Below are 11698 nucleotides of genomic sequence, written 5' to 3'. Positions count from 1 at the left end.
TGTCCATACACAAAGGTCGGCTTCTGGGATGTAAACATGGGCAAGTGACAAATGACTGTGTCTGGACCTGAGGGGTGCCCGGGGCACAGGGAAGGAGGGCAGTGCAGGACCAGTGTAAGCCTGTTTGTGTTCTTTTCTTCCTTTATTAATGATCTGATAGATCTGAATAAACAGTGTAGCAATCAAATTTGCAGATGGTGCAACACAGGGATCAATCTGAAAGCATTTGAACCAATACAGCCAGAAATTCAAAGTTCAGTGGAAATGAGATAATTAGAAAACAATGGAGTTAAGACAGACCTAAGGGTGTTAAAATTTGATATACAATTAGGTTGGAGAGAAAACTGCCCACGGGTAGAAAAATGCCCAGAAGCAACTTGACATCAAATGGGAAGCATTGGATTTTATTATCTGTGTGAGTTTGGGATTCAGTGTTAATTTATTCTTTAAAGGGGATAGTTTGTGGCTTATTCTTTATTACTGAAATATACACATATGTACCTGAATTAAGAAAGTAGCATACTCATTTGAAGAAAAAAAAATCACATATATGGTGACTAGGAATATTAATCAGAGAACTTGATAGTGAAAAGTGAGGAATCTTTGACTTCGTCTAAAAATGAAGTGCGTTATAATTTTTTTTTAACTTTCAAAAGAAAGGTATGCTTGACAATAAGCTCACGATTGGCTTAAGTTATCAATGTTTTGCCCAGAGTTGATACTATTCTAGCCCAAAGCAAATACATTTGATATGCTTCTTAATCTGCATGGCCAAATTAAAGTGAATACCTAATTTCTGGTAGGATTGTGAAACATTTTAATTACCTGAAGCCCTCTCAAGGAACCTCCAAGCACCCCACAAGCATTTAGAGAAATTGTTAAGAATTGTCCAAATTCAGATGCCTGAGATTTTAATACATTAGCTGCCACGGTTTTATTCAGGTTGGGTAGGTAATTTTGAGATCAATACCTCATGTATAAAATAGTGATGAAAATTTCACCTATCTCAAAAGGTTTTGTGAATGTTCTTTGAGATAATGTACATAAAAACCTTAGCAAAGGACTTAACACATAATATGTTCTTAATTAACGATCATGTTGTGATTATTAGCATTGATATTCTAGGCCCCCTTATAATTAGAACCATGTTTTCAATTCATTTACAAATATCTCAGAACCCAAATTTCTGTTCTTATTCTTCATAATCTCTGCCAATAACAGCTATACACATGGTAGGTATGTGTGTATCATATTATGTGTGTTTGTGCGTGTATATATATATTTCTCTTGAGATGTGTATCTCACTTCTTTATCTTTCCTCTATTTCTGGATGTATCTGTTTTTCATTGTCCATGAGGAGTGAGGTCCTATTCTGTCCTTATTTCAATCTTTTCATGTTTAAGGTCCTTAAATAAGAAAATGATTACCCTAGCTATCAGCTAACTAAAATCCTGGGAATTTAAGGAACGAATTTCTAACCATTTTGTTTCAGATAATTGAGACATCAAACTAAATCAATTATTGTCACCTTCTCCTCTCCCTAACTGCTTCCTCTTCTGCTGCTCTTTGTTGGGCTTCTCCTTTCTCTTCTCCTGTTCCTCCTCTTCATCCTCTTCCTCCTTTCTTCTCCTTCTTTTAAGACTTTATTACTCATTTCTTTCTTAAATTCCACACTCAAGCCCCAGTTTGCATGTAGTGGGTGGCTCATTCTTTCCATCTGACACTTAACGAGACTGTAAATGTACTTGGATGCATGTCTAGGTCCTATTCTTTTTATCAATCTATTGTACCCAAATCATTACATTTGATACTATGGCTTACAGAAATTTTTGGTACTTAATATTCACTTTTATTATTTTAAAGTCTCTTATCTATTTTTGATGTTTTAAGACCATCCGTCAGCTCTACATAAGATTTTTTTGAGATATTGACTGGCACTGCAATCAAATGTATGGATCATTTTGGAGAAAATTCCCATCTTATGAGAAAATTCTTTATAACCATAACATATTTTTTTTCATTTTCTGTATGTTTGTTTATACCTTTTATTAAAAAGTTTTAATTTTCAGGATAAAGATACAATTAATTCCTATAGATTTATTCCTAGATTCTAACTATTTTTGTTGATATGTCAAATGACCCACTTTCAAAATTATGGGTAGGTAAGAGATGAAAATGATTTGCTCCTAGGTAAGAGATGAAAATGATTACTTTATAGTGATGTATCCAATAATCTTTCTGAACTCTCTCAGTAGCTACAAATTATCGGATGTAAAAAGAGACAATTTTCAGGTGAAGAAAACCGCATGAGAAATGAACCAAATGAGAAAACGTGTGTGTGTGTGTGTGTGTGTGTGTGTGTGTGTATGTGTATTTGTACATGTGTGTCATTTCTGATAAAGTTTTGTTTCTTCCTTCCTAATCTGTAAATTGCTTTCCTTTGTCTTATCTTTGCTTAGGACTTTTCCTTTGTCTTATCTTTGCTTAGGACTTTCAGCAAAATACTGAACAGAAGCAATGAAGTGGGTGTCCTTGATTAGTTACAAGTTATGAAGAAAATATTCCTAACTCTACTAAGATTGTAATTTATTATCTTGTTAAGAGATCAATATAGTCAATCACACTAGCATATTGTCTTTGAATTAATTCATGTTTGAATTTGTTTTGGAATAAACACTAATCATATGTTAGAATTTCAGTACATCAGTAGATGTGCTTTAACGCTTAAGGGAATCTTGTGTTTATATTTTTAAGTGAGGTTATTGTATAATTTTCCTCTGCTCCTATTGTCTTTTACTCGATCTTAGTGTTAAGATGATAGTATTTTAGCACTAAAATTATTAAATACTGCTAACATAAAACGGGTGCTTTTTGGTACATAATTAGATGCTCAATACTGCCCCTATGCTTTTCTCTTATCTAGTTTCTTGAGGTAAATAAATAAATAAATAAATAAATAAATAAATAAAATGGGGCTAACAAAACCTACTGCTCAGGGCTTTACTAGGATTAAATAAAATGGCATATGTAAAAGTGCCTAAGGCAGTGTTTGACACATTAGAGAATTCATTAAATGCTAGCTCACTTGCCCTTTCCCCCTTGGCTGTGTGTTTTTGAAAAAAGGCAGAGAAGGCAGGCAGTGCAATGCTGTTTTTTTGTTTTGTTTTGTTTTGTTTTTTATGGAAGCCAGCTTAAAACAGTCATCAACACCGAAGTCAGTGAATGTGCTTGGTTTCCATTCAGAATGTTACTTTCAGAAATACACAGAGAGTTCATTTACATAATCACTCTCCAGGCTAGGAACCTGTCCCTGAGGGGTTATCATTATTTAAATCTAAGTCAGGTTATTATCGTTCTTCATGCTGAGCTGCTTGGCTTTGCTTTCTTGCCTTTCCCTTAACTGCTGCCGCTACTCTAAACAGGAGCTTGACCAGCAGCTCTAACACGGGGAGGCTGAGGGCAAAAATGAAGGCAGCGCGTCCAAGCGGAAAGAGCATGAAGTTCAGATCCGAGCTCCACTTCCCACTGTCTGCGGTACCTTGGGGAAATGGCTTCACAGTTCCTGAAATGGGAACTGTTAGTTTGTTGAGAGGTTTAATTGATGTATAGATTGCACATACCATTCTAACCCAAGGTAACCCCTTTCATTGTATTAGCTCCCTTCCTTCCCTGATGCCTTTGTGCATCAGGAGATAATACACCTCAGAAAAGAAATAAATACAGATCAGAGCAAAGGGAACTCCCAGTGGGGGTAAAAATGAATGAATGAATGAATGAATGAATAAGATTTATTTAAACAGAAGAAAATTTTACCTGTGAAAATCATTGTTCAGGGGAAGAGCGCAAACACAGTAGTCTAAAAGTCAAGGGGGACATTAAATTTAACACCAGGTGCTGGGGGAGGGGATATATCAAAGCTGCTCAGTTAGGAGAGAGAGGGAGTACACTTGGCCATGAGAATTTTGGGTGGAGACAACAATTAGAGAAAAGGATGATAAAACACGACATATTTTCAACGTCTCTCAAGTGAGGACTGTGTGATGGAAAAAATGAAAAGGTAAGAGACTACACATGAGTTATTTCTTTTACTGTCTTCTTCAGGCCAATTACTTAGTTGACTGAATGCTCCCTAAGACTCCTTGCAGCAGATAAGGGATTGCATCTGCTTTAATGGGGAGGAAACTCTGTGTCAGGCACATTGAGCATTTTGTCCAAGACTGCTCAACTAAAATGTACCTGACGTTGATTCCAACTCAAGTCCAGTTAATTGCAAACATTCTGCCACCAGCTGTACTACACATTTTCCTCTTGAAAATCCAACCATATCGGGTCTTCTACTCTGTAAGACCATCAAAAGGTGCCCAGCATTGCTTGTGGAATTTGCCTGTGAGCCAGGGAAGGGTTGCTAAAGGAGGATACTTACAGCACACAGAGAATCAGGAAAGGTGTTAATAGTTAAGTGCAGTTTAAACTTATCGACAATGGTTGGCTATTGAGGAGACTACTTATAGAAAAGATGAAAATCAAGTTTGCTATAGAGACTGTCATGCTTTCTTCATTATCACATATATCATGTCTGTCCACAGTCCACAGAGGGTTCTAAAGAATCAGCTCTGTATTATATATCATGATGCTGGGTGCCAGAAATAAAATGTAGTATATACATTCCCTGTCCTCTAGAGGCACGCTTTCTAGCATAGCAGATGGTAGCCAGGTGTGGCTATTTAAAGATACATTAATTAAATAAAATTAGACATTCACTTTCTTGTGTCTCGCATAGCCACATTGATGGTATTGAACAGAGAAGGTACAGAATATGTCTATCATCATCAAGTGTTCTTTGGAAGTCTGCATTAGAAACTCTGAGATCAAACTCTCAGGGTTAAGATACTAAACGTATTGCCACCATTGCCCCTAATACTTCCAGCTAATAGTCTATGAACATGTTCTAGGTGGTTTACTCCTCAAAATAACTATATGAGGAAGGAATGGATAAAGAGAGCAAGGTTCAGAGCTGCGTATTTTTTTACAATATTATTTTTTATTATGTTCAATTAGCCAGCAAATAGCACATCATTGATTTTTGATGCAGTGTTCAATGATTCATTAGTTGTGCATAACACCCAGTGTTAATCATCACATGTGCCCTCCTTAATACCCAGAGTTCTATTTTTTATGTGAGTATAGTTGACAAACAATGTTACATTAGTTTCACATGTTTGTTTGTTTTTTTTTTAAGATTTTTTATTTATTCATTTGACAGAGAGACAGCCAGCGAGAGAGGGAACACAAGCAGGGGGAGTGGGAGAGGAAGAAGCAGGCTCCCAGCGGAGAAGCCTGATGTGGGGCTCGATCCCAGGACTCTGGGATCATGCCCTGAGCCGAAGGCAGACGCTTAATGACTGAGCCACCCAGGCACCCCAGTTTCACATGTTTATACATTATGCTATGTTCACAAGTGTAGCTATCATCTGTCTCCATATATTGCCATTACAGTATCATTGACTGTATTCCCTATGCTGTGACTTTTACTCCCATGATTTAGTCATTCCATGACTGGAAACCTGTATCTCCCATTTCCCCTCACCCATTTTGCTCATCCTTCCAACCCCCACCCCTCTGGCAACCACCAGCTTGTTCCCTGTACTTATAGGTCTGATTCTACTTTTATTTATTCATTTTTTAAAAGATTCCACTTATGAGTGAAATCACATGGTATTTGTCTTTCTCAGTCTGACTTATTTCACTTACCATAACACCCTTTAGGTCCATCCAAGTTATCTCAAATGGCACGAGCTTATCCCTTTTGATAGTCATGTAATATTCCTGTGTGTGCGCGCATGTGCGTGTGTGTGTGTGTGTGTGTGTGTGTGTGCCATGTCTTCTTTACCCATTCATCTATTAATGGACAGTGAGGTGGCTTTCATATCTTGGCTATGGTAAATAATGCTGTAATAAACATAGGATGTAAAGTAATTTATCCAAATAAGTGATAAAGGCTGGATTCAAACACAAGTATGTCTGCCTTCAGAGCCCAGGCTCTCAGCTTCCGGGTAAGAATTCTCACACCAATAATACAGTACAGCCAATGGGATAGTTAATTCTGTGAAAGTTACATAAGTGGCACAGAAAGTTGGGATTGCCCAGGGAAATCTTTACCAAAGAAGGCATAACAAGGAAAGGTTTTAAACTGTAAATGGAAATTGCTTGTGTGGACAAGACAAGGAAAGAAAATAGAAGAAGAGAGTAGAGAAAGCAGCAAGGTGGCTTGGATTACCTTCATGAGATGGTCTTATTCTATAAATTTTGTTATAGAGATATGTATTGTTGGGCATCTACAGTGTGCTTGGTATCATGCCAGACTTTGTGGATATAAACTTGAGAAGTTGTCATACTCTTGGGAAGTTCTGAATTTATAGAGAATAGACCTCAGCCAAGGAAACAAATTTGGGCAACAGTATAGTAAGTCCTATTTCATGTTAAAATTTACCCATTCAGGGGTGCCTGGGGGGCTCAGTTAGTCAAACATCTGCCTTCAGCTCAGGTCATGATTCCAGGGTCTTAGGATAGAGTCCTGCATTGGGCTCCCCACTCAGTGGGGAGCCTGCTTCTCTCTCTGTCTTTCCTTCCTGCTTGTGCATACGTGCTCCCTCTCTCTCTCACACAAAAATAAATGAAATCTTAAAAAAAATGACCCCTTCAGTGCAGTAGCCATAGAATCTAATAGATTCAGTTTAACAAAATTGGGAGGTCGACAAATCCCACTTTTTATTCAAAGGAAGAATAGTTTTATCCGCATTCCTGAATTTTATTGCCTCGATTCAGTGAAAGAGTTGAGTGTAATTGCTAAAAGTCTGCACTGGAAAAAGTAAAGTTACTTTAAATACCTTGTCTACCATTTACTACTACACAACTTTTAGGAAATGGAAACATTTCCAAATACTTCCCTGATCTGAGGAATAAAAATGTTAATGTTTTAATCTGAATGCTATTGTGAATATTTCATACTCTTGTGTATAATATGCTTAATATAGCATCTGGCCCATGGTATAAACTGAATAAATGAGAGATACATCAGCTTTATAGAGAAGAGACATATCAGATTATTTCTCCTTACTAAAATCTTCCTTATAGGTGACATAGAGGTACATTTTGTCTTTACAGGACATTCCTCCTTTTTTTTCTTACTATAATATGTCTTTCCTCAAATCCTTATAGTGTTCATGATTATAATGACAATTATACCATTTGTCCACCTATTTTAACATTTCAAACCACTATGCAATGGGATGGAAGGGAGGCGTATAACATTACTTAATAGTTATAGATAATCCCTTGCATAGCTCTTCACAACTCTGCCCTCACATCAGGGCTGCAGAATTATCAACTCATCTATTCACATTTTATGGCAAAACAGTAAGCAAAGCAAGAATTTTACTTCTCATGCATTTTGCGTTTTGTGTGAGGAAAAAAATGCACTTTTTTAAAACTAGAGTGTCCCGTTCTAGTTCATCAAAAAGATCGTATTCCCCAAATCCTGTCAGTTTTCTACCCGTTCTGCATGACTCCACACTGAACATCCAAAATGAGGTTACACAATGGCATTGCTGTGAAGGAAACTGCTTAGTTATCTCAGTCCTCTCCAGAACGTTCACCTCATCTTTCCTGGTGACCTAAAGCCCGTCCTGATATTTTAATAACGGAATTATTGTCACTATGGTTTTGAGAGCAGAAGAGCTACATGGTTGCTCAAAAGAAACTCTGACTATTCAAAATTAGTGGGCAAAATTAAATGCATTTCTTTTTCAAGGCTTAATGCGGTTTTTCTGAGAAGCTACACCCTAACTATGTATTCCACACTTAGGTTTCATGGCATTAAATTTTTATGAGCTTAATTTTCATCAGTTTCTTAAATCCAAGCAGCAATTTTGGAAATAGTATATGTACTTCATAAACAACAAATGCATATGCATAATGCTGTTTAGTCAGGAAAACCAAAAAGTTAAATTTTCTGTAATTTTTTTTTGAAAAAGAGTTTTTCCTAGGATAATGATTTTAAGAATCTTGTTGTGCCTGGTGTGTTTGTTACCATAGTGCCCACTGATGTTAATTTAGCTTCAAATGATTAAAAAATCTACTTATATACCCAGAATATCGTCTCTGAAATTTACTAAAATTAAAGTATATTTACAAATATAGGTTATGGGGTGCTTGGGTGGCACAGTCGGTTAGGGGTTCTACTCTTGGTTTCAACTCTGGTTGTGAGGATTGAGCCACACCTTTGGCTCCCATCTCAGCACAGAGTCTGCTTGGATTTCTTCCTCCCTCTTCCTTTGTCCCCATCACTGTCCCTGCCAACCCCCTCCACCCTGGTGTTCTCTGCTCTCTGTCTCTCTCTCAAATAAATAATCTTAAAATATATATATATATATATAGGTTATATTAGAATATAATGCTCAGCTTCAACTGACTTTATTAATGCTCATTAGTGTAAACAATCTGCAATAAGTAACTCCAATTTATTTGTAAATATCTTGTATTTTGATAGTGTCAGTTAATTTATTCAGTTATCGATGCTGGAGATAGGAAAAATAACATTGTTTCTTTGTGTCGAAGCACAGGGAAGAGAGTGAGAGAGTGATTATGCATTAAATAATAATGAATACCATCCTCAGATGTCCCTTGACAACAGGGAATATAAATGTAAATGTAAATGACAAGGAAATTTCCTTATTTTTGTGATATACATTTTAAGGTAAAAACTAGAATAATTACTAAAAACATTATACTAGGACATATCACATCTCTAAGAATTTCATACCATATATATATTTAGAAATATATAGTATATATACTACACATACTATACATACTATATATCTATATATATAGTGATAAATATATACATATAGAACTTGAGGTGTGTATGTGTGTGTATATATATATACACACACATATATATATGACTTTATTCAGCCATGTTAAATGGTATTCCTAATATTAACAGATAGAACATCTGCGACTAAATTATGAATTTTTCTAAATGGAAAAACAGATATTATATTACTTCTCCAATACCAAGGAGGGAAGGAAGGCAGGAGTGAGGGAACAGTGAAAGAAGTAAGGGATTTAATTGGAGGATACTGTTTGAGGTTTATGAGAATTAAACAGATAATATGTGCATGTATTTGCCAAAGGTAGGATTATTAGCACATTTTGTAAACTCACTTTTTAAATTTTAGAACAATTTATGTTTACAGCAAAATTGTGAAGACTTAAGCACAGAGAGTTGACAGATAGTCCACAATTTCCCCTTTTAGTAACACTTCACATTAGTCGTATATTTGTTGCAATTAATGAACCAATAATGATATGCTATCATGAGCTAATGTCTACATTTTATTACTATTCCCTTAATTGTTATCTAATGTCCCTTTTCTGTCCCGTGATCCCTTCTAGGATGCCATATCACATTTAGTTGCCATATCTTCTTAGGCCTTTGGGTGTATTACAGTTCCTTAGACTTACCTTGTTTTTAATGACGTTGAGAGTTTGAGGAATACTGTTGGATACTTTGTAGAACCCTCCTCAATGGGGGTTTGCCTGACATTTTTCTCATTATTAGATTGGGGTACAGAGTTTTAGGGAGGAAGACTAGAGGGGTAAACTTCCATTTTCATCATGTCCTATCAAAGATACCTACTACCAAAATGACCTACCACTGTTGATTTTAATCTGATCATCCAGCTGAGGTAATGTTTGTCAGGATTTTCCTGCGTAGTTATCCCTCTGCCCATACGTGGGCACTCTATTTCTTGAAAGGAAGTCACTATAAGCAGTCCACATGTCCACACAGGAAGAATGAGGAGTTGTACTCCACCTCCTTGGGGGAGGAGTAACTCCATAAGTTATCTGGAGTTTGGCAAGGAAGATGTTTCTATTTCATTTTTCTCATGTATTTATTCAATTATTTTCAGATCAGTATGGACTCAATGGATATTTTTATTTTATAAGGTAGCTGATAACTAAAACTACTTTATTTTATTGCTCAAAATTTTCCAGCTTGGTTATTGGAAGTAGTTCAAACTGGCCTATGTCCTCTGACCTACTTAGGTCAGTGTGTGTGTGTGTGTGTGTGTGTGTGTGTGTAATTCCTTATTTTCTGGCACTATAAGATACCTCAGGCTCAGCGTGATATTGTGATTTATAATAAAAAATACATATTTGGTCTTAGTCCCTATTCCTGGCACAGAGCTCCTAAAACTCTTGGGATTTCCTAAGTGATAAAGATATCTTTTGTTATGTTAATGAGGTGACTTTTGGCCCTCACCTAAGGATGGGGGCTGATTGCCAGGGTAATCAACCTAGTGATTAGAGGGCTGGAACTTCAATCCTCCTCTGGGAAAGAGGGAGGGTCTGAAGCTTGAATCAACTGTCAATGCCAATGATTCATTCAGTCATGCCTATGTTGTGAAGCCTTTACAAAAACTCCAGAAGGATGGGGTTCTCGGTTGGTCAATGCTTGGAGGGGCATGGAAGCTCTGCACCTCTTACCCCTACATCTATGCATCTCTTCAATGTGGCTGTTCGTGAATGACATCCTTTTATAGTAAACTGGTAATCTGGTAACTAAAATGTTTCTCTGAGTTCTAAGAACCGCTCTAGCAAATTAACTGACCCTGGGGAAAGGGAGTCTTAAATCTATAGCCTGTGGATAAAAAACTGGACTTTTGAGTGGCAACCTAGACTTTAGATTGGTGTTGATGGTGGTTGCTTTTGGACGTAGGGAGGTCTGGGCCATCTTATAAAACTGAGCCCTTAACCTATGGGATCTAATGTGGGATTAGAATTGAGTTGGGTATGCCAACCTGAAAAAAAAAAAAAGGGGCCAAAATGGGAGGCAAATAAGTGTTGATTTGGAATCAAAGAATTGCAACTTGGGGATCACGGATTCCGGTAGTAACCAGAATAGTGTCCTGCACACAGAGTGAAAGCAAGGGGTTTTTATGAGACAGAAGAATGGGGGATGGGGCAATTAAATGGCTAGGATAAAAGAGGGGAAAAAACGTCGGTTGGTACTAAGAGGCTAAACTACAGTTGGTTACACGTTGATCAACAATTTTATGGGTGATAACAATGACACTATTCCTTGTATGCATTAATTACTATTCTGTCTTCAGAAAGTCCACAACCAACAGTTTTATGATCAGGGTGCCCATTCTCCTATTGCCTTTATGAATCATTGTAACAATTGCTGCTCGTGGCCCGGCTCAAGGGTCTTTTTGCCCAGTTCATACTATATACAAAAATAGAATCATGTTGTACACCTGAAACTAATATGTCAATTATCCTTCAAACAATTAGGAATTTCTAAAGGCAAATGATGTTGAGCATATTTTCATGTATTTATTTGCCAACTGTATACATTCTTTTGCGAGATTCCTGTTTAGATCCATTGTCTGTTTTTTAATTGGGTTGTTTGTTTTCTTATTATGGAATTGCAAGAGTTTTAGATATATCTTGGATAAAAGATCTTTATCTGATACATGTCTTGTCAGTCTTTTCTCCCTGTCTAGGCTTGTCTTTTCATTGTCTAAACCATATTTTTACAGAGGTGAAATTTTTTAATTGTATTAAAGTCCAAATTATTATTTTTTCTTTCTTATATCATGCTTTTGTGTTGCGCCTGAAACTTTAT

Source organism: Ailuropoda melanoleuca, chromosome 12, assembly GCF_002007445.2.
Source record: "Ailuropoda melanoleuca isolate Jingjing chromosome 12, ASM200744v2, whole genome shotgun sequence".
Taxonomy (NCBI): Eukaryota; Metazoa; Chordata; class Mammalia; order Carnivora; family Ursidae; genus Ailuropoda; species Ailuropoda melanoleuca.
Note: the sequence above shows the minus strand (reverse complement) of the source record.